The sequence below is a fragment of the Garra rufa genome, chromosome 1 (genome assembly GCF_049309525.1).
Source record: "Garra rufa chromosome 1, GarRuf1.0, whole genome shotgun sequence".
NCBI lineage: Eukaryota > Metazoa > Chordata > Actinopteri > Cypriniformes > Cyprinidae > Garra > Garra rufa.
In genome coordinates this window covers 38947217-38970575 of record NC_133361.1, presented here as the reverse complement: position 1 = coordinate 38970575, position 23359 = coordinate 38947217, and the positions used below count along the sequence as shown (strand labels likewise).

Here is a 23359-nt window from a genome sequence, read left to right as displayed (position 1 = left end):
GCAGCTCGGTCTTCTGGGCAGCCGACAGATGGGGATCCATGTCGACAACCACGGGATCGGTGAGACTGAGGGCGGCGAGCTGGTCCCGGGTCCCTTGCCACTTTTTCAGTAAGTTAATATGATATAACTGTTCCGCTTGCCTTCGTCCAGGTTGACGTATCCGGTAGGTAACTGGTCCAACCTTCTCCACCACCGTATACGGGCCTTGCCAGGTCGCCAGGAATTTGCAAGCGGAGGTGGGGACCAAGACCATCACCCTGTCTCCCGGTTGGAATTCCCGTGGTTGGGCTGCCCGATCGTAGTGGCGTTGTTGGGCCTGCTGTGCCTTGCTGAGATGTTCCCGGACTAATGGCATGACACGGTCAATCCGTTCTCTCATCTGCTTGACGTGCTCGATGACCGTGCGATGGGGGGCAGGCTGCTGCTCCCAAGCTTCCCGAGCAACATCCAGCAGCCCCCGTGGCTGGCGGCCGAACAGGAGCTCAAAGGGGGTGAAACCAGTTGAGGCTTGGGGGACCTCACGGATGCCGAAGAGGACGTAGGGGATCATGAGGTCCCAATCCCGCCGGTCTTCGGCTGCCACTCTTCGGAGCATCTGCTTCAGCGTTTGATTAAAGCGCTCAACGAGTCCGTCGGTCTGCGGGTGGTAGACGGTTGTCCTCAACTGTTTCACCCGCAGCAGCCTGCAGAGGTCAGCCATTAGCCGGGACATGAACGGTGTTCCCTGGTCAGTCAGGATCTCGGTCGGTATGCCCACCCGGCTGGCCAACAGAAACAGTTCCTGGGCGATGGCTTTCGCTGTGGCTTTCCTCAGGGGGACTGCTTCCGGATACCGGGTGGCGTAATCCACGATGACGAGGATGTGTTCATGTCCTCGGGCAGACTTAGGCAACGGCCCTACCAGATCCAGTCCGATCCGCTCGAAGGGCACCTCAATGATGGGCAAAGGAATCAGCGGACTGGGGGGAGGAGTCCTGGGTGCCGTGCGCTGGCAGGTCGGGCAGGCTCTACAGAACCCCTTCACATCGGCCTCCAGGCCCGGCCAATGGAAGCGGTCCCGGATCCGCTGGATGGTATTCGCTGCCCCCAGGTGACCTGCCATCGGATGGGAGTGGGCCAACTCCAGGATAGTCTCCGTCTTCGTTCGGGGAACGACTAAAAGCTCCTTTTCCTCCCCCCGTCGCTGGGCGACGCAGTATAGCAGACCGCCTCGGACGATGAAATGCGGGAGAGGATGGGGCCGTGGGAGGACGTCGTTGCCGTCGATGGCTCTGACCTGGCTCCAGCAGTGCTTTAAACGATCGTCCTCCTGTTGTTCCTTGGCGAAAGAGCCCCCCTGGCTGGCCTGTTGAAACACATCATAGAAGAGGTTAGCGTTTTGAGAGGGGGACTCACCATCTCTCCCGCTGTCCGAGGCTAGCAGCGCTGGCCGGCGGCGGGGTCCTCTTGGCCGGCTGCGGCGGCGACGGTTCCCTTCCGGGCTGGCGGGCTGAGCGGCGGCGGCGAGCAGGCGGTCAAACCCCGGCCAATCTCTTCCAAGCAGTAGGGGGACTGGTAAGTTTTTCACCAATCCAGCCTCCACAGACCAGGTGCCATGGGCGGCGGTGATGTTCACGCGGCGTGCTGGAACTTGTTGGGTGTCCCCGTGCACACACGTGATCGGTAGGTAACTCTTTTGGCCATGGTGAGGTGGACATAGCTGGGCCTGGACGAGGGTGACCGCGCTGCCCGAGTCCAGAAGTGCCCGGATGGGCTTGCCATTTAGCTTCACGTCCGCCTCTGGAGCCGCAGGTGGGACGCGCTGATGGACGATGCAGCCCGCCAGCCAAGCCCGCGGAGGTGTCGTGGGTTCAGCGGTTGGCATTGGCTCGTCCATTGGAGAGGGAACCGTCGGTCTGCCAACTGCGCGCGAGGTGCCCTCCGGCGTGCGTCGCTCCTGGACCACCCTCCGGGGAAACGGCGGCGCTCTCTCCCCAGCCTCCCGGTGGTGGACAGCATCCGCCAGCTCGATCGCCTCCACAAGGGCGAGGACGGTGGCGGGGTTCCTCATCCCGACCGCCTGACGATGGGACCGAGGCAGAGCGCGGAGGAGGCGATCGATGACCACTCGTTCCACTACCTGAGCTGCGTCGGGGTCCCCATCTAGCAGCCAGTGCTGCGCTAGGCGGACGAGGTCAGCGGCTTGGGCTCGGGCTGGCACCCGGGCTTTGAACTCCCACTCGTGGAATTGTTGTGCCGCACAGATGGGGGACAGACCAAGCCTGGCGAGGATCTCACGCTTCACTTCCGTATAGCTCCCAGCGATCGCCGGGGGAAGAGAGAAATAAGCCCGCTGAGTGTCACCGGTGAGGAGGGGTGCCAGCGCCGAAGCCCAATCTTCCAGCGGCCATCCCTCCCGGTTGGCCGTATTTTCAAACATTTGTAAGAATGCTTCAACATCATCGTGAGCCGTCATCTTGGGTAGAAGCCGAGCAGCCCGCAGCCGAGGGTCAGGTAGTGGAACTGGCTGGGCAGCTTGGGCACGAAGGGCAGCGAGTTCTTCTTCAGCTCTGCCCTGCCGAGTGGCCAGATGTTCCACAATTTGCTGCTGGCGGATGCTTACTTCGGTGAGGCGTTGTAGCAGCTCATCCATCTTCCAAGGGGAGAGAGGGCGCCGATCGATGCAGAGGGGGTGAACAAGAAAAAAGAAAAAAAACAAATTAATGCGGTGCAGTGCCAACACTTGTGTGTGAATTCTCCTGCAATGCCCGCATTCTCCACCAGATGTCACGGGGGAGAAAACACACAACAATGGCTGGTGAACAAAAGCCCCGGAGGGTGGATTTATTAAAATTGAAGTACGTGGAGAGGTGAAAGGGGAATTAAAGTCCGTGGTGCTGTCGTGGCTGGTGCTCCTGTGAAGTCCTCGTGCCCGTGAAGGTGGGTGTCCAGGCGTGCTCAATCGGGCTGTCGGTCACTCGCTGCCTTCTGGGAGAGGAGAAACAAAGGATTAGTGCCAATGCGATCAGCATGAGACGGTTGTCTGTTGAAGTGTGTTTGGTGGTGGCTTTTAAAGCCACTTGATGACTGCCGGCAGCTGGGACCGATCAGCCCGTGATGAGGACGTGCAGGTGAGCTGCGTTGGTTGCCAGGGCGACGCTGATCAGCCCAGAGAGACTCGTCACATCATATAAATTGTTAATTTGTTTAGAAAATAACTGATCGTTTCACCAGATAAGACGCTTCTTCCTCAGCTGGGATCGTTTAGAGCAGGGTTCCCCAAATCTTACCCTGGAGGTCCAATGCGCTGCAGAGTTTAGCTCCAACCCTGATCACACTTACCTACCTGTGATTCTCTAATGATCCTGAAGACCTTGATTAGCATGCTCAGGTGTGTTTGATTAGGGTAAGAGCTAAACTCTGCAGGAAAATGGATCTCGAGGTCCAGATTTGATGATCCCTGGTTTAGAGCCTTTTGAAACTGCATTTAAACTGCATTTCGGAAGTTCAAACTTCGGGGCGCCATACATATCCATTATATAGAGAGAAATCCTGAAATGTTGTCCTCCAAAAAACATAATTTCTTTACGACTGAAGAAAGAAAGACATGAACATCTTGGCTGACAAGGGGATGAGTATTATCATTATCTGTACATTGTTGTTATGAACTAATCCTTTAAGGTCTGTAAGTACTCTCTTTTAACTGCTGGCTAATTAGCATTTTGTTTGTTTGTTTAGATATTTGTTTACATATTACAAGCTGATTCCATATTTTTTTCCTTAACGTTGAATGATTCCACAATTTTTTCCTCTACTTGATATTTTTGCCAGGGGTTGTACATAACTGTAAAATCTGTGAAAGAAAATTAAAGGGATAATTCACCCGAAAATGAAAATTCTGTCATTAATTATAACATAATATATATATATAAAAAGTGTATCAAAACCTTTTATCACAGTTGTCCTAAAACCAAAACAATTCTTGTCTTGGGACAACTTTGATTAACTTTTTTGATCCACTTGTTGACTGCTATATACTTACAATTGCCCTCAGTCTCCCCTTTAGTTTTTGCAGCAAACGATCAATTGGTATTTTTCAGCATATTGTTTTTAGATTACATTTTAGTTAGCTGTAAATTGTGGTGTCAACCCCTGTGGTAGAGCAGCCACAGCATGGGATCCTGGGAGAATGATCAAGCAGACTGTTACGACAGTGGATCTCAATCCTGGTCCTGGGTGACCCCTGCTCTGCACATTTTGCATGTCTCCCTTATTTAACACACCTGATTGAGATCATCAGCTCATTAGGAGAGAGATCCATGAACTAAACTAACAAGCTGAAGATCTCAATCAGGTGTGTTAAATAAGAGAGACATGCAAAATATGCAGAGCAGGGGTCCTCCAGGACTAGGATTGAGAACCACTGTGTTACGAGACTCTGCTTTTTCTCTCTTTGTTTTCTTTCCTGAGTGCAGCTGCTAATTGGATGGGGGCGGAGACTAGTATAAAGACCTAAGTCCTCTGCCTATTTAAGAGTTGCTGGTGGCAATTCAATAGTGGCTTGCTCTGCGAACTCTGTTTTGTGTTTGATTTTTGGTTTTGTTTTTTGATGGTGAGTGATTGCTTGTTTAGTTACTAGTACAGAGTACATGGAAAGCATAAGTGAGCTGACCCAGAGGACTTTTGCTGTGTTTAATTTCTTCCTCGAGAGATATTAAGTTTTCTTAACTCTTCAGTAAGTTGTACAGTAGTTTAAATTAGTTAGCTCACCAGTCCTTAATTATGATTTTTTTTTTTAATGTTTAAATGTTTCTGTTTTCTGTTTTTGGTTATATTCCATTACCTGTACAGTAAAACTTGAACTTTTTGCCCTGGCCTCTGTGGTATTTGTTGGTTCTGGAATGTCTTTCTTATGTTGGTCCCTAAACAGGGTCGTTAACAAAACACAGAGAGCCAGTGTACTACCATAACAAGTTTATGAAGGAAGATGGATCATATTTATACTACAGATTCATACAACAACATACACAATGTCCTGGGCATTCAGTCTAAGAATTTGAGATGTGTGCGAGCATATGTTTGTTTGTGTGTGTGTGTGTTCTGATGTGTATGTGCTAAGTCACTGTTTTTTTGTGGGTGTATAGTATATTCAATGTCTAGTTCTTGTTTTGTGTGTCCGTGATGAGCACATAATAAAAGGGCAGTAAAAAGCGAAGCCCAATAAATAAGAAATATTAACAATCGTTTTCACAATGCGTCCAAAATCTTACGATCTTAGAGGTTCCCAACCTAAACTAATTCTTACTTGCACGATACAAAGCAAGATTTCAAAATTTAAATCTTTACAATCCTATTGCAGAACATTCATGATGGTACATCATGGTACATCATGGTACAGTCCATCCTTTCCAGGCCCTTGTAGGGCTGGACTATTTTAACGCTCTTTTGGCTCTTTAGTCCACATTAATATAGTCCTGTTCAGAATGATCAGAGTCCACATTAATATAATCCTCTTCAGAATCATCATGATCCATGTTTGCATCAAGTTTCAAATTTTCATAATCAGTCTCATCATCATCTTAATTTTTGCTACTATGCGATGCAGCTTGACCTAGTGATATTGCATAGAGATGAAGGACAATTAAAGACTGACTTTGGAATAACAGATTATAAGACATCAACTGACTTATTCTATAGAAATAAAATTACTACCTTTTGTAAAAGAGCACTTTCAATGAGTTTGCTTGTTCCTTTGCTTTTGTCTTCTCTTCAGTATGAGGATGACTAAAGACACACAATAAGAGCAGCACAGAGATCCCTCATCTAACTGTCCATCAGGAGCACTGTGGGAAATGCTGGGCTGCTGCAAGTTCACTAGAAAACAATAGGAAAACATTTTATGGTTACAGAGACTCAAACAATTAAGCTGACTTCTTTAAATAAAAAAATGGCTTAAAGAATTGCTTGTTGGGATAAAAATTTAATCCACAGCCATGAGCTCAAATGCAATAAAGGCATCATTACAGTATGAGTTATACGTTACTAATGGATGTAATCCAGTGTTTTTCAAACTTTTTATAGCATGTACCACCATAACGACCAACATTAAAATACAGTAACATAGTAGGCCTAACTATTTAGCTACAGCTCTGCACAGTTCAAAAACAAGGCAGTATTACACTAGATACATGTTTCTGAGAGGATATAGATGAACTGTTTCTGAAGAGCTGGAATTCATCATTAACACTACACGAGACACAGCTGCATGTGCGGAGGTCAAGGAAAGGGTTGGCACCTGCAGCTCACCTGCGAAATAAATATGTTTAGTTTGAACTTACCTAAACAAACAACACCAGCATCTTCCCCATGATTACAGTTGTTTTCCTAATCCACGGTGTGAACATTGTGTGAGGGTTCCTTCACTTCCTGAGCATTTAACATCATCCAGCCAGATCGATCCACTGCCTTGACCAAAGGCGGCAATATGAGGTGCACTGATGGCTGATCCACACTGTAACTGTCTGCACACCACAGCAGCATCATTCATGTCCCAGTTTTTTGTCCTTCCTTTCTGACTTCTTTGCTTTTTTGTTGTTTCTTTTACTTTGTCATCCATGTCATTTTTTTTACGTTTTTTTTTTTACCCAATTTCTATTGTCTTTCAAATGAAAATTCTGTCATTAATTACTCACCCTCATGACGTTCCAAAGCTGTAAGAACTTCATTCATCTTTGGAACAAAAATTAAGATTTTTTTTTGATAAACTCTGAGCTTTTTTTGACTTTGCATTGACAGCAACACAACTGACACATTCAGGTAGTAAAAACATCAGTGGTTCAATTGTATTGGTATGAAGTTACAATAATATTTTTTTGTGCGCAAAGAAAACAAAAATAGAAACTTTATTCAATGATTCATCAGTTGACATGCCTTCCTGAGAGTACCATGATGTATGTGCATCAATTCCTCTGCTCGTAAACAAGGTGCAATGCAGAGCCCCAAGGTGCGGGTCCCATGTCAGAACAACGGGCTCCTGCGTCAACAGTATCACACGCATGCGTCATGGTAGTCTCCTGAATGTGAAAAGTGAAAATCTTTTATTTTTGTTTTCTTTGCACACAAAAAGTATTCTTGTAGCTTTATAAAATTACGGTTGAACCACTGGTGTTTCTGAGCCTTGAAAGTGGTAGTTGCGTTGATATCTACGCAGGGTCAGAAAGCTCTTAGATTTAATTTAAAATCTTAATTTGTGTTCTGAAAATGAACGAAGGTTGAATTTTAATTTCCATAATCCCTTTAAGTATTTTTCCTTTCTCCTAATTTTTTTGTTTCACTTTCTTTCTTTCTTATATTGTTTCTGGGTCCTGACTTTTTCTTGCCAGATCAGAATAGTTTGCATTTACACTAAATAACCAGAATATCACAGGCAAAATTACTTACAAAACATGTCTTGTAAAAAATATGCAAGATCCTCTTCAAGGAAGAGTGGAAGGCCATGCAGCACTGCTGGTCATCTCCCATTATTGTTTGATGTCTGTACAATTATGAAAAAAGTCATATTTAATAGCACTCATATCACAGACATTAGGCATACAATATAATGAATATCATTCTGTGTGATTTTACAAAGTGCACCCTATGGTATAAGCGTATTATCTGTGAAAACATAAAAATTGAGTACTTACATATTCCATAGGATCCATATTTGAATCAGTTTTTCAAGAGTTGACCCCTTTTTCACTCAATAAAAAAAGCTGAACTTTGCAACTTCCACTGCATGAGTTTAAGTCCTCAAAAAAGAGCACATACAATATGAAAAGAAAATGGTAATAATTAATGCTGGGCATTAATGCACTTTAAAAAAAAAAAAAAAAAAAATTATATAATTATGTTTCATGACATTTGGTCCAACATTAAATACTGGAAAACGGGTTACATGAGACATGACACATTTTAATAAGTTGTACTGTATCTCTTAACATACTTGCTGATGTCTATTCACGTTTATTTTACATTATTACTAAGGTTAGAAGTAACTGGCTAGCTAGTAAGCTAACTGAAGGTTACAGTTATGCTCGTCAGTAAAACTCATTCAAATTTTGTTTTTTGTTCCTCAAAAACAATAGCACACACTCTGAGAAGAATACAGTTTCTAACTAAATCACCAAAAACTTACCTAACCTTTCTGCCATATTTCAAACAGGATCTGACTGTGAAGTTCAGTTAGTCATCTTCTTCTGGTGATGTTTCTGTTTCTGTTCGTTTTTTACCTAAGGTGCACTTTCGCCCCCTGCTGGTCTGGTTATTACAACAGTGTGAACAGACCTTTAGTACAACACACTAGATGCTCTTTAGTACTGTTTACTAAAGTTGTTTAGTTTCCCTACGGCATCCACCTAAAAGTTCAAATAACTCGGTGCACTCAAGTAAAATCAACAAATTTGTCGAAATTAATTATATTTACATGCTTTTCTTAGCAGATTCAGTGATTACTTTGTACAGTGTGTTTACCCAGATGGCATGTGAATATGGGCCACTTAAGACATCCCTTACCAAAAAGAAGTATACTTCAAATTTATTTTATTAAGTACTTAAGTAAAGTTCAAGTATATTTTTAAGTATACTTCATGTAGTAAGTATACAAATATCAGTGTACTAGTAGTATACTTGTAGAGCATTATTTCAATACTCCTTGAGTCTAAATTGGCCTCGCATGTCTTCTTTAAGTTTACTACTATGTCCCTATTTAGGTATTCATTTTGTTATATGAATATCTGAACATACAAAACATCAAAAGAAAGAACAGGGTATCTGCTTGCAAACAAAAACATTTTATTCTAGCTTCATGCATTCTTTTTTTATCAACACATGAATGTGGGTGATTTTTATGTCATAAATAAAAATAAATAAATAAATAAAATAAATAAATAAACATTTTGAACAAACAGCTGAAAAAAGACTATAAATTCAGAATTCAGAATGATAATCAAAACGTAGATGGAGTCGATCAGCACCCCAAAGCTTGACAATCATTATTACCTCTTCATGGGTCAACATTTTATTCCATAACATTACATAGTTTTGATGCTGTTTTATGTCTGATGATCATGTTAGATTAAGCATCTGTTGTTTTTCGGTTTCATCTTCACTTGTGTTTTGGAAATTCTATGCAGAATATGCATAATAGCGCTCCTACCATACTCTAAACCCAGATAAGTTGAATTTACTTAAAAAAACATGAGGTAACTCCAATTTCATAATGCATTTCTGCATCAATAGACAGAAAGTTGTAACAAAATGAGTTCCAAAAGTTCCAACTGCCCAACCAAAGAGAACACTAATCACTATAATGGTAAGTTTACATTTTTTTTTAAATCAACAATTTATGAAGTCAGCTTATGTGATGTTCTCTCAAATATTTCAGCTGTATTGAAAGTTCAACTTTCAAGATGACTTTGGGAAACTAGTGAAGGAAAGATAACTGCAAAAGTTTATTAAGAATTGCCCCACCTCAAAAACTGTTCTTTTCTTCTTCTTCTGTTGTTATTTTGCACAGTACCAACATATTAGTGCACTGCTGCCTCTCACTGGTTTATTATTGTAGTTGGTTCCTTTGTGGCTACTTGAATATTTTAAGTAAACTTTACTCTAAGTAAATTGTTTTACTTGCCTTGAAAGTAGCTGTTACTTGATAAAACCTAGTAAGTATAGCAACTAAGTAAAGATAACTAACTGTATCTAAGTAAGGTAAACTATTGGGTTTTACAGTGCAGATAATAATGAAAGCATTCTTGGAGCACAAGTATAGCTCAAATAAATGTAGACTTTTTCTAAGTATAAATCAAGTATACTTAAATAGCATTTTAAGTATATTTCTGAGAAGTACATACAACATATTTCTGAGAAGTACATAAAAAGTAGAAACCTATTTTCAGTTTAAAAGAAGTATACTAATAGCACACTTTAATAAACCTCTTATGGCCCGGACAAAATGGGTGTAAGCCTGAAGTGGGCCTCTTTAGGCAAAGATGCAGTTATCACAGCAATGTGTAATCTGAATGTTACCGTAAGTGGCCTATGTGGTAAATAGTAAATATGGCCCAAATAGTGGCAACCAAATGTAGGCCACCTTTGGCCAAACATGTTCCACAACTGACAATGACTAATCAGGGTGTATACCAAATGTGGTCCACATGTTTCAGTAAATGTGGCCCAGGTATATTAAAATGAATCTGGGCCAGTTTTGGAAAAGATATGGCACAGCAAGCACTGGCTAATGTCGCTGTGAGCCTACAGTGGCCCGCATATAAAATGACAAATATTTCCCAAATTATTAATAACAGTTTGGGCCACTTTTGTCAAATTTATGGCACAGTCAGCATTGGTTAATCAGTGTGTAAGTGTCACGATGCAGGCAGGAACACACGAACAACGACGTAAATAAAAGACGTATATTTAATAAATCCAACGGAATACAGGCAGACACAGGAACACCAGGGGAAAACATCCATATAACATTAAAGACCGACAAGAGTACTGGGAAAACACACACCTTAAATAGACAGAATAATTACAAACACAGGTGCAGACAATAAGGGAGAAACCAAAAACACTCAGAACTGCGGGGGAAAATGGGAAAAACCAACAAGAAAGTCCGGGGGTGTGACAGTAAGCCTAACTTGTCCCACATTTGACATGGCAAATGTGCCCCATATATCATAAAACAGATGTGAGCTACTTCTGGTTTGGATATAGCACTTGACATTGGCTAATTGAAATGTAAGTTCGAAATTCTAAATATGGCCTAAATATTTCTTATAGAATTTGGCTACTTTTAGTAGGATGCAACACAGTTAACTGATGCAGGCTGATCTGGATATGAGTCTTAAGCCCAGAAGCTTTCGTAACTCTCACAGATGTACAGAAAATTACCATTGTTTGGCAATTAAATACTTATTCTTAGTATTTTAGTAAGCTTTAAGTTAAATCTTAAATTACAAAAAAAAAAATCTTAAATTTTAAAAATATATAAATAAATTGTTTTTGCAGGTCAACTGTTACAGAGTGAACAGAATGAGAGGCATACGGATCCATTTGCAAGAATTCTATTCAATGAAGGCATGGTCATTGACAGGCACGGTTCAAAATCACAGCGGACAGATATGGGGTTAGCACAGCAGTGAACAGTATCCAGAGGGCTAGGCAAGAGAATAATACAAACACTGGCTGGAGTCCTGGCAAGGGGCAAACAATATCCAAAACGGCAAGACGAGGGTAATCCAAAATCGAGACACAGGAAGGCAAAGCAATAACGGGACTATGCTATGCTTAGACACAGGAAACAGGTTACGTAATGTAGCTATCAACAAACAAGTGATGTGTACTAACAATATTCTGTGACCAGAAAGAGGAAGTGCATGGCTTATAAGGAGTATCTGTGTGTGATCAGTGCAATGGATGATGGAAAATGTAGTCCAGGGTGTAATGTGACAGTATGTAAAGTGTGAGAGTCCTTGTGATGATGAATGAGCTCTGCTGGTGACTGAAACAAAGTTCATGGGCAGGATCTGTGACACCAACAGCACATAGGACAAGTTTTTATTGCTTGCACGATTTCACAATGGTTATAATAATAATAACGACCTATTCAGAGATTATGCGGACACTCAAGCACATCAGCAGAAAGAATGCAACACAAGCTAATTGTCAGTAAAATCTAGATAATGGAGCATAAGGTCATTTTTCACACAAATCACGTTAACGTTACTTCTGCCAGCAAGCGCCAGTGTTTTTTAACAGTAGCCTACATTGTATTAAAGAGTTTAGCGTAAAACCCCCGTATATTTTGAAATGTCATTGCTTTTGGATAGTTGGTTACAAGTGTTATCTAGCCTGTTACTGAATTGCATGACTAAATTATCAGCAGATAAAATGGCATTTAATGTATACAGACTGCTGTAGGCTACTTGCACTATAGTCTAATATATATTTTGCTATATATTCTATTCCCTTTTGTGCTATTGTTATTACTTGTTTGTATTCATGTATATTCCAATGTTGAGAGCAGTCAGTAAGAAAACATTTTGCTGCAATGTTAACATTCTATACTGTGTTCATTAACTAGGACATTGCTGTAATCAGTACAGCCAGAGACACCTGGTCTTCCAATACCAGTGCTGTGAGGAAGGATGCTGCGGTAGGCCTAGCAGAAACAGGGAGGAATGTGGTAGAGGTAGGGAAAAACAGTGACACACAAATGTACTTTGGGTTTGTGATTAACTCTACAGTAGAGTAAAACACATATGACAATAATTCTAATGATGTCTACATATACATGTGTCTGTGGGTGGGACTGTGTGGGTGTGGTAATGTGGACTAGTGTGGCTACAGTGCCAAGGCTGAATTTTCGTCCCAGTCCACCCCTGCCTGTCACACAGTTCTCTTGCATCACTACACTAAACAAAATCTATCGGTTGCAAGATATGCAGCAGGCTGTGATGAACACTGCAGTGCCCAGAATGAATGTACTCCATTAGGGCCACTCATATTTGTCACAGTAGCTTTCCAAAATTGTAATCATCTGTTGTTGCTCTGCTCATCACAATGTCAACTAAACTTCTTTCTTGATTCAAATCAAGGCTGCCATATTTCATCTGTTTTGAGCCTCAATAATTGTAGAACTTTGGGTTCATTCAAGATTAATCACAACAGCTTTCATAAATGTTATCATCAGATTTGTCTACCACACTTTTCTCTGTAGCATTCACATTGACATAGTCCTCAAAATCATCAGTGTCCACATTAATGTAGTCCTGTTCAGAATCATCATTATCCATGTTTTCATGAAGTTTCACATTTTCATAATCAGCCTCATTATCATCTTCATTTTTGCTACTATGCGATGCAGCTTGACCTAGTGATATTGAGATGAAGGACTGTTAAAAAAAGACAGTGATATTAACTGACTTATTTTATAGAAATAAAATCACTACCTTTTGTAAAAGAGCTCTGCGAATAAGTTTCCTTGTTCCTTTGCTTTTGTCTTCTCTTCACCAGAAGGATGATTATGAGGACAAACAATAAAAGCAGCACAGCTGACACTGCAGAACCAATGACAGGACGCAGGGAGGCTGAGAGAGACACACATGTTTGAGTTAAACTTTCATTACTAGCAGTCCAGCTTGTTTTTAGACTCTTACACATCAGTACCTGTGATAGTGATGAGCAGCAGTTCAGAGGCAGATGAACTGAAGGAGCGTGAGGAGACACTGACTTCATAAACACAACTGTAGTTTCCCTCATGTGAATAATCTGCCTCAGGAAAGAAGAAGGAGGCAGAGTGACTGACAGCTGACTCACTCCTGGTGATGTTTGACCCTCTGAACAGGTGAAAAGAGCCTCCAGGATACTGAGATTCAGTGGAACAGATGATAGTGAAACTGTGGCCCCTGGTGATCACTGGCCCCTGAGACCCCTCAACAAACTGTCCATCAGGAGCACTGTGGGAAATACTGGGCTGCTGCAAGTTCACTAGAAAACAATAGGAAAACATTTTATGATGACTTTATACAGACTCAAACAATAAAGCTAACGTCTTTTAACAACAACCAAAAAAAAAAAATGGCTTCAAGAACTGCATCTTGTTGGGATCAAAATTTAATCCATAGCCATTTTACAAATGAGCTCAAATGTTCACTTTAATGTTATTACTGCATGCAATCTATAATTTAGGCAATGAGACTAATTTGAACACACTCACCTACAGTGATGATAACAGTGTTGCTCAAAGGCGACTTGTTGTTTCGGTAAAAGTAACGACAACTGTAGCTGCCCTGATGTGAGACATCTACATTAACAAGGTTGAAAGTCACACTAGATACATGTTTCTGGAAGGATACAGATGAACCTTTTATGAAGAGCTGGAATTTAGCATTAACACTACATCTTGGTTTAGGTGTTGTGCATCTGAACTGGATATTTTCTCCACAAGAAACAACTGCATGTGTGGAGCTCAGGGAAAGGGTCGGCACCTGCAGATCACCTGCAAAATATTTATTATTTTAAATAATTTGTTAAAGGGATAGTTCACCCAAAAATGAGAATTTTATGTTTATCTGCTTATCCCCAGGGCATCCAAGATGTAGGTGACTTTGGTTCTTCAGTAGAACACAAACAAAGATTTTTTAACTCAAACCGTTGCAGTCTGTCAGGCATATAATGGCAGTCAATGAGACCCATGGCTTTGAGAGTCAAAAAAACATACACAGACAAAACCAAATTAAACCCTGCGGCTCCTGACTATACATTGAGGTCTTAACCAGGGCTTAAAAACGAAAAAAAAATCCATTCGGTTCACTCCGAGCAAAATCGATATTATAACGTTTCTGTTCTTGCGTTCCTCATTAAACAATACGTTCCGAGAACGGTTTTCTAGAAAAAATACCGGTTAATAACGTTATTTTATTACACGGCGCGATAGATAGATAGATAGATAGATAGATAGATAGATAGATAGATAGATAGATAGATAGATAGATAGATAGATAGATAGATAGATAGTGTGTGCCTTTTAATAACATGTTGGCATTATGTTTACAAATGATTCAACCAAATTCCGTGTTCGTGTCATCTGAACTTCTTGTCTTTAAAACCGAAAGTAAACGAGTTCACCTGAAGGCCGTAACTAGGGTTTGAAAATTAGTGAGGTCCGAAGTAAGGTTGAGAAACACCGCTTTAATTAATGTTTTTTTGATGACTTAACGTTGACTAAAGAGCATGAGACGTCTTCCTGCTGGCCAGTAACGGTAACGTTATTTGTCATAGTAGCCTATTTCATTCTGTAACAAACAGATTTGTATTATGCTATTGTTTTTGATAGTGTTATACATTTCTTTCAGATATTAACGATGATCGCTGCGTTTGTCTTACCGATTGTGTTATCTTCCTGTCAGCAATTAAATTACAGATTGTCTAAAAGATTTTTTTTATGAATGTACAATGTTGCCGGATATTGCTACGAAAAACAAGCAATTACAAAAATAAAGAAAAAGATATCCGAAATAAGTTCAAATCTTGTGTTTTGTAAATAAGATTAATATATCAGTAACACTAACGTTCAGCTTTCCACTTTATAAACGTCCCAAAGTGTCACAATAAATTGGAAAAATGAGTCAAAATACACGTATAATAGGTGGATCTGGCAACAAACGGAGGCTGCACACGCGCTCTCACTCAACGCGCTCTCAAGCCTCGTTCACTGCGCTAGCTTCTCGCATCAACATGAATTGCAAACACTCATGTGATATGAGGTGGTTTAAACGGCTAAATAATCATTCAGAGAGCTTGGCATTTTATTTTTGAATATACAAAAATGACCGAGGTCCGGACCTCGGTGACCTCATAGCTGGCTACGGCATATTCCTTACCTAATATAGCCAATTATAGGCTATTTTCACTCAAACAAAACAGAACTCCAGATAGTTATGCTTTTACATTTAATGCATAAAAGCAAAAGAAAACGTAATGCATAATTTTAACTACAAGTTTTAATTAGGCTACAATAACTTAAACCTAAACATACCTTTGCACATGAAACAGCCAGGTGCTTGGTAACCAGCTCGTCGCATCAGAAAGGGCTCTGCTTATGTCTGCTTCGCGGGCATTTCACGGTGTATGCGTCACCGTCGCATTTGCGCACACAATTTGAATTCATGTTTTTGGTCTGCCAAATTGATATAATAAAGAGAACGATAAAAATACCGTTATTAACCGGTTAATTTGGAATTTCTGTTTCCGTTTCTGTTCAGAACGATTACAATTGATTTTGTTTTCGTTTTTGTTTTTGTTCCTGTTCAATGTCATTTGTTTTCGGTTTTCGTTTTCGTTCCTTGAACCGGTTCAGAGCCCTGGTCTTAACACACAAAACAACCAGTCTGTGCAAGAAACTGAACAGCATTTATATAATTTTTTACCTCTGATCCACCTCAATGTCCAAATGTCCTGAACGCGTTCACATCAGCCAGCCAGTGAGAAGGAGCAAGCAACCATAATTTTAGTCGATCAGGCTCAAAAGTTGGGAGTCGGTGAAAAGTCAACACTCCGGATGAGTTCGCGCAAGCAAACATAATCTTTTACTTTGTAATTGGTTGCAACAATCAGGATAAGCACAAGTAATTACCTTTTTGAGTAGCTATCATACCCACAATCCATAGGCATGGAAATTGTTTTTTTTCTGTGGGCAACTGATTTATCAGTTTATCAGCGTCATCCCAGAGCGCAAATCCATATCTGGAGTGCCAAAATCTTAGATGGTTAGATGCTGACTGTTTTTTTGCTATGTTTGATAAATTTTGCCTTCTCAAATCATGACTTGGCTAAAATAAAATCTGTAGATATAAAACAGTTAAAGCATATAACAATGCTAGTTTAAACATTTAACCTATAGCCTATAAATGTTCGCTATTAGGTGCATATCCAATTGTTTGTGCGGAGAGTAGAGGCTAAAGCGCGCTTTTTAGGACAAGGAGGCACCTACTGTAACGGCCAGTGCTGGTTCGACGAGACGGGAGTTGTTTTCAAATAATAGATACTTTTAATTGTGAATTTCAAGAAGGAAAAACAGGAGATTACCACACACGTAACACATCAAATGACCGACAAAGGACTCAACTCAAAGACAGACTTATGAAGGCAAACTAATCAAGACACACAGGTGATACAGATAATGACTAAACAAGGACTAAACCAAATGAATACAAACTGACGGGGGAAGACAGAGGGAGAAACCAAATCAGAATAGTGAAAACACAAGGCAGAAGACAAGAAACATAAGGAGACATGTGACATTATCTCCCCCTCCCGGTAGGCGCGTCTCGCGCCGTGATAGAAACACCGGGGAGGGGGGGCGGGCGCCCTGGAGGCCGTTACGGGGCAGGACCTTGCTGGGTTGGGAAGGCCTCCAGGGCGGAACAGGAAGCCATGGCGGGTCAGGCGGCCACGGCCGGACAGGCAGTTCGGGTGGCCATGGCGGGTCAGGCGGCCACGGCCGGACAGGCAGTTCGGGTGGCCATGGTGGGTCAGGAGGCCATGGCCGGACAGGCAGTTCGGGTGGCCATGGTGGGTCAGGAGGCCATGGCCGGACAGGCAGTTCAGGTGGCCATGGCTGGGCAGCACCCGTGGCCTTGGCCTCAGTCCTCGGCCCGGCCACGTTGGCTAGGGGTATATAGCGCCCCCCCCCCCAAAAATTTTCTTTGGGAAATTTAGAGGTTCATAGGGGGGAGGCTCTGGAAGGCTGGGTTGGACCAGTGGAGGCTCTGGAGGACTGGACGCAACCAGCGGGGACTCTGGAAGACTGGGTGTAACCAGCGAAGGCTCTGGACCGCTGGACTGAACCAGCGAAGGCTCTGGAAGGCTGGGCTGGGCCAGCGGAGGCTCTGGACCGCTGGACTGGACCAGCGAAGGCTCTGGAAGGCTGGGCTGGGCCAGCGGAGGCTCCGGAAGGCCGGGCTTAACCAGCGGAGGTTCTGGACGGCAGGACGAGACCAGCTGAGGGTCTGGACGGCAGGACGGGACCAGCTGAGGCTCTGGGTAGCAGGATCGGACCAGCGAAGGCTCTGGAAGGCTGGACGGGACCAGCTGAGACTCTGGAGGACTGGACGTAACCAGTGAAGGGTTCTGGACAGCTGGACGGGACCAGCGAAGGCTCTGGAAGGCTGGATTGCACCAGCGGAGACTCTTGAGGAGCGGGCTCTGGGCGGCGCTCTTGAGGAGCGGGCTCTGGAGGACTGGATGACCCCAGCGGAGACTCTGGAAGAGCAGGCTCTGGGCGAGCGGTCACTGGAGGGCGCTCTGGCGGCGCAGTCACTAGAGGGCGCTCTGGCGGCGCAGTCACTGGAGGGCGCTCTGGCGGCGCAGTCACTGGAGAATATCAGGAACATCGGCCATCCTGGCTGGGAAATCAGGAACTGCGGCCATCTTGGCCGGGGAATCAGGAACTGTGGCCATCTTGACAGGAATAACAGGAACATCGGCCATCCTGGCCGGAATATCAGGAACATCGGCCATCCTGGCCGGGAAATCAGGAACTGCGGCCATCTTGGCCGGGGAATTAGGAACTGCGGCCATCTCGGCCGGGAAATCAGGAACTGTGGCCGTCTTGACCGTGAAATCAGGAACTGTGGCCATCTTGACAGGAATAACAGGAACATCGGCCATCCTGGGCGGGAAATCAGGAATTATGGCCATCTCGGGGTTCCTCGGGGTTGGCAGGTGGCCGGAGCCATTGGTGAGGTATGTGGGGGGTCCAGGCGAGGAGTGAGCCGGTGAGACGTGCTGGGTTTCGGAGGGGGCTGGATGTGGAAACTTACAATCACTCTTTATTTCTTTAACCTCGATACTAGAGCCATTTAAATAAAGAGTGAGATTGATTAGTTCAATCAAGGAGAAATCACATATGGGGGAGTTGCATCGGATTGTCTCCCCATCCAGTCCCAACCGAAACACAACAGCAAGAGAGACGTCGGGCCAGCTCACCCGATGGGAGAGCTCAAGGAACTCCTCCACATACCTCTCCAATGTCCGCCCACTCTGCCGTAGCCCCCATAGCCTGTCCTCAGCCTCAGACATCTTGGTCGGTCATTCTGTAACGGCCAGTGCTGGTTCGACGAGACGGGAGTTGTTTTCAAATAATAGATACTTTTAATTGTGAATTTCAAGAAGGAAAAACAGGAGATTACCACACACGTAACACATCAAATGACCGACAAAGGACTCAACTCAAAGACAGACTTATGAAGGCAAACTAATCAAGACACACAGGTGATACAGATAATGACTAAACAAGGACTAAACCAAATGAATACAAACTGACGGGGGAAGACAGAGGGAGAAACCAAATCAGAATAGTGAAAACACAAGGCAGAAGACAAGAAACATAAGGAGACATGTGACACCTATGTGATCACTTGCATTTTTTTCAGTATAAACAATTTCAAATATGTCATTATTTTTGCTCAAAAAGGTAACAGTATTACATCATTCGAAACTGTAAAGGGTCTACTTTTATTTGTGTGCACTCACAGTATCAATAAAACGTGCTTTTATAAAATAAAGAAAACAAACATGATGCGCCTTCTGTCGTCTCAAAAATTAACTGAAACTCAGCGAATACATGCATCACAGACATGATAAATATATATGTTGAAAGCTTTAAATTACTACTTAACGAAATAAAACAAATCAAAAACAAAAACTCATTAGGTAGCTAATCAGTAAAGATGAATTTCTCTCTAAAGGCGCGTCCAATGAGGAGATGGTGAGTCAGGATCGGTAACTTTTTTCTTGCAACACTGACTCAGAAAACACTAGTTTATTAATAAATAATTCAAATATCTCCTTACTATTTCCCTCGACACATTCATGGTAATGACTTTTTCACTTGAACGTGGATCTCTTCCAGCTGCACTGAAGGTGCGCTCAATGCTGCTGCTGCTGACAGGACACTAAACACCGCCCGGCCCTAGGGATGTAATACGTCTTAAAAGTGGAACATGGAAATATAATGGATGTACTGAAAAACACGTTTTATATACTCTGTATCACATGCCACAATCGCCCCCACCCCCCCCAGCCGTGCATACAGCACTCCCAACCTAAAACATCTTAGCACTACTGACACAATCTCTCTGTTTAAACAATGAGTGACGTATACACGCGGCAGATCACTTCCACGCATGCGTTTACTATGCCAGAGCACAGAGCTGTTGTGAACGTGCTCAGGACAGTAGGACATTGTGGTGTATCAGAGGTAAAAACAATTATATAAATACTGTTCAGTTTCTTGCACAGACCAATTATTTTGTGTCTTAACACTTCTATGTATCATCACAAGCCGCAGGGTTTAATTTGGTTTTGTCTGTGTATGTTTTTTTGACTCTCAAAAAGCTGTGGGTACCATTGACTGCCTTTTTGTGACTGACAGAGTTAAAAATCTTCATTTGTGTTCTACTGAAGAAACAAAGTCACCTACATCTTGGATGCCCTGGGGGTAAGCAGATAAACATTTTCATTTTTGAACTATCCCTTTAAGACATAATGTGTAAAAGTGTGAAATTAATGAAGCTTAATGTAATTTCTGTAATTCTTTCTAAAATAATGTATCAAGATGCTTGTTTGACTTACCTAAACAAACAACACCAGCATCTTCCCCATGATTACAGTAATGTTTTTTTAATCCACGGTGCGAACATTGTGTGAGGGTTCCTTCACTTCCTGAGCATTTAACACCATCCAGCCAGATTGATCCACTGCCTTGACCAAAGGCGGCACCAAGAGCTGTACCAATGGCTGATCCACACTGTAACTGTCTGCACACCACAGCAGCATCATTCATGTCCCAGTTATTATCACACACGGTTCCCCACTGGCCATTATATTCGATCCCCACTCTTCCACAGCATGAATCAGAACCATTGGCCAACCTTATGTCTGGAAGGTGACCTTAAAAATGAAAGTACAATGTGATAAAAACATTTTACATTTTGCATGCTTTATTTTGTATGTGTTTGGCATTCTTGGAAGCCATACACCAATAATTCACAGCCTCTATTATACTAACTGCTTTAGTACTATTTTTATTACAAGCAAGCAGTACATTTTCAAAACACTTAGCACTCATTTATTAGACAGCCTAATAAACAATTTGTGAAAATGTACCTAAGAAAATGCAACGAGGTATCAAGTTGAAAACAGCAAAAGCATAATTTGAAAACATGTACTTTTACCTAAGCAGACAACACCTGCATCTTCATGATGACCACAGTTATGTTCACCGAAAGGACGATGTAAGCACTGTGAGAGCGATGATTCACTTCCTGAACATCCCACATCATCCAACCAGGTCTCACCACTTCCCTGGCCAAAATGAGCACTGCCATGTACACTATCAGCTGGTCCACATCCCAACTGTCTGCACACCACAGCAGCATCATTCATGTCCCAGTCGTCATCACACACTGTCCCCCATTGGTCATCATAAAGGATCTCCACTCTTCCAGAGCAGTCATTATTACCATTCACCAGTCTGATACTATAATCTCCTAAAAAACGAAATAACTCTATTACAATACAACTCACATCTTACAACAGGCTAAATTTAGAGACTAGCCAAAACAGGGACTGGTTGTGTCATGATACAGCTAGAATCAGATCTGTATTTTAAATGAGTGACTAAAAGCCTATTACTTACCAGTTGCAGAAGTCAGTGCACTGGCTGCTGAGAAGAAAAACAGGGACATTTAAACATATTGTAGACTTAAATTTAGACAAAGGAGCTGCTGGAACAGTTCTACTCAGCCATCATTGAATCTGTCCTCTGCATTTCAATAACTGTCTGGTTCAGCTCAGCCACAAAAACTGACCTTAGAAGACTACATCAGTTCCATTTGTACAATATTAGACATGTGCACCATTTACCAAAAGCATCTTTAGCCTAAAAAAACAATGAGCTTATGAGGGAGACTCAGCCCTGGGCTGTGATGTTATGAATAGCCAACACAGTGACAGTGATAGTGGCGAGAATGAGCTATGGTTCTGTGGTCAGCCGTAGTTCTGTTATAGTTCTTCCTCTAAACTTACAGTGTAAAACTCCAAATTAGTGTCTAGTGTCTAGATGAGCATGAGAATGATTATAGGCACTGAACCATGTGTTAACCTAATGACCTACAGTCTTTATTTAAGTTATAGAAATTATTGTTATAACTATTTTAAATCATTTTAGTTTACTGAACAGCTCATTTTCATTAAGCAACTAAAAGTGGTTTAGAGCAACAGTTCTCAATTCTAGTCCTGGGGGACCCCTGCTCTGCCTATTTTGCATGTCTGCCTTATTTAACAAACCTGAGATCATCAGCTCACTAGTTCAGTTCATGGATCTCTCTCTCAATGAACTGATAATCTCAATCGGGTGTGTTAAATGAGGGTGACATGCAAAATGTGCAGACCAGGGGTCACCCAGGACTGGAATTGAGAACCACTGGTTTAGAGCAGTCAACTTGTTGATGAATGTCTTTTCAAAATCAGTCATGTCAACCCAAACATACAGATAAATTAACGTGTATCAGTATTCAACTTATTCAGTTTATGCTCTTCATCTAAACTGTTTTAAGAATTAAATATTACTGTTAATTACGATGTGCAATACTATACAAAGACATTATCATTATATTTTCATCTTTAATATCCATCTGTTATGAACAATAGAAAGTGCAAGATTGAAAATTTAATTTACCCAATATTAAAGTGAGAAGAGAAGGTCTTGGCATTGCGATGCTTGCGTCGTTTCAAAATGAGGTTACTTCCTGACTGGTGAGAAGAGTTGATGATGCTTTGGTAAGAACTGAAACGTAAACTATGTGTATGTTAGGAACCAATCTGTCCATCATCTATTCTGTCTCCCTAAACAAATAGTTTTAGCATTTGGATAAAAGAAATGTCATTTTAACATTTATCACATTTTTTCGACCCTCGCCATTTTGATCTGGTTGACAGGAATTGGCAGTTTAGCTCCAACTCTAATCAAACCAGCTAATCTAGATATACATAAATTATATGGATTACATGAAAATAACAAATATGTGTGCTGGAGAATGGGTGAAGTCTTCAGGAAGGGAGCAGGGTTAGGTAACACTGATCTGGTTGGCATCAATTAAGATGCACCTTCCAGATGCTTTAATTATAGCCATCATTGTGGTAAAATACATGTTTTTTCAATGATGGAACATTCAATAAAACAAATGTCCCACAAAAGACGTTGTCATTTTTAAATCAGTAACATAAAGGGAAATGACAACAAAAAATAATTTCTGCAGCAGTGTTTAACTGTGAGAGGGTTAATATAATCCATGTATATGCTCAGATATTTGTGCTATTGATTTTGAGAAAATCTCTATTTTCAGAAGAACAAGTACCCACCTGTACTATGTTTTACACTTCAGCCTTTTATCATTCTGCAAGCTGAAGTGAACTTTAACATGGCCAAAACTAGCCCAATCACATTTCAAGGGGCTTCCCACAAGCTTTTGTAACTGGCAAGCAAAAATTATTCTTATTATTTTATTAAGCTTTAAGTTACATCTCAAATGACAAAAGATCAATTTATAATCATGTTTATTAATTAGCCCGTGAACTTATTCTCTCAAATGACACTTCAGTTCTGATGCTTATGAACTGATGCTTCCAACATTTGACTCATATATACCATAACAGTTTTTGTCCGTAACCATAATACTCCTTATACCTAATACCTCCTTATTTTAAGCTTTCTATAAAACTGAAGCAAAAGTGGTGCAGCTCAATCTAGCAAAGTCATGCTGCACAACTTCTT

At 42.0% G+C, this 23359-nt stretch overlaps 1 pseudogene; it reads right to left on the bottom strand.

Moving 5' to 3' along the window:
* Positions 1-6363: 6363 nt before the first annotated feature.
* Positions 6364-23359, bottom strand: part of LOC141307295 (scavenger receptor cysteine-rich domain-containing protein DMBT1-like) — a 45236-nt pseudogene continuing 28240 nt past the window's right edge.